Source organism: Galeopterus variegatus, unplaced genomic scaffold, assembly GCF_000696425.1.
Source record: "Galeopterus variegatus unplaced genomic scaffold, G_variegatus-3.0.2 Scaffold17366, whole genome shotgun sequence".
NCBI lineage: Eukaryota > Metazoa > Chordata > Mammalia > Dermoptera > Cynocephalidae > Galeopterus > Galeopterus variegatus.
Window position 1 is genome coordinate 15,675 of NW_007743477.1, and position 1,739 is coordinate 17,413.

Genomic DNA, 1,739 nt, shown 5'->3' on the forward strand with positions numbered 1-1,739 from the left:
TAGAAATATTTTTTCTTTGGGTCTTATGTACTTTTTAAATCCCACTGGAATGCTGACATATAGAAGAATGGCAGTTATTGTTTTATGTGATGGACAAAAATAATGCAACACAATAACTACCTTAATGACACTTTAACTCTATCTCCCATGTGGCAGGTGGCATCTCAGATTGCCGTTAAAATATGATATTGATCCTTTTATCTTTTTATAATATATATGTATTATATAGACATACATTATAATATCTATGCATGTGCAAGCTTACGTACAAAAATAAAAGCATAACTATATTCAGGGAAAATAATTGTGTACATAAGCATCAAAAAAATCTACAACTAAAACTTTAGAAATAATAAATGAAATTTGCAAGGTTGGAAGATATATGGTCATCATATAAAATATCAATTATTTTGCTATGTACTATCCAGAAACAAGTGAAAATTAAATTTAAAAATATCACTTATACTAGCAACCAAAACTGCAAAAAACTATGTGAAAATTCTAATGAACAATTTGCATGGCTTCACTGCAATGAACTACAAAAATATTAGCAAATTATTAAAGACGGTTCTTATTCATAAAGTCTTTTCCCAGTCCTATTTCCTGAAGTGTTTCCCCTGTCTTTTCCTTCAATAGTTATATAGTTTCTGGTCTTTTATTCATGTCTCTAAAACATTTTGAGTTGATTTTGGCATATGATGAAGGTTTAGTTCTGGTTTCATTCTTCTTTTTTTTTTTTTCTATGTCTGGGTAATTGTCATTGATATTCTGATGGGGACTGCATTGAATTTGAAGATACATGAGTTGGAAGAAACGAGTGTAAAGAAGTTGGTTCTCCCTAAATTTTCTTATAAATTTTATTTAGTAACAATAAAACACTATGTGAAAATTCTAATGAACAATTTGCATGGCTTCACTGCAATGAACTACAAAAATATTAGCAAATTATTAAAGAGGGGTCTTCTTCATAAAGTCTTTTCCCAGTCCTATTTCCTGAAGTGTTTCCCCTGTCTTTTCCTTCAATAGTTATATAGTTTCTGGTCTTTTATTCATGTCTTTAATACATTTTGAGTTGATTTTGGCATATGATGAAGGTGTAGTTCTGGTTTCATTCTTCTGTGTATGGGTGTCCAATTTTTCCAGCACCATTTATTGAAGAGACAGTCTTCTACTCAATGGATGTTCTTGTTGCTTTTGTCAAAGATCAGTTGGCTGGAAGTCTGTGGGTTGATTTCTGGGTTCTCTATTCTGTTGCGTTGGTCTGAGTGTCTGCTTTTATGCCAGTACCATGCTGTGTTGGTCACTAAAGCTTTATAGCATAATTTGAAGTCAGGTAGTGTTACACCTCTGGCTTTATTTTTTGTTGCTCAGGATTGCTGTGGCTACTCATGGTCTTTTCTTGTTCCATGTGAATGTCAGGATTTTTTTTTCTATGTCTGGGTAAATGTCATTGATATTCTGACGGGGATTGCATTGAATTTGAAGATACATGAGTTGGAAGACACGAGTGTAAAGAAGTTGGTTCTCCCTAAATTTTCTTATAAATTTAATTTAGTAACAATCAAAATTCCCAAGCATTTTTAAACATTTGCATCAATAACACAATTTAGGTTGAAATGTTAAGTATCTAGAATATCCAAGGCAATATCTTAGAAGAAGAATTTGAAGAACTTCCAATACAGTTGTGAATACTATAAATAAATATTCATTATATTAGAAATTGTGACATCAGTTCATGC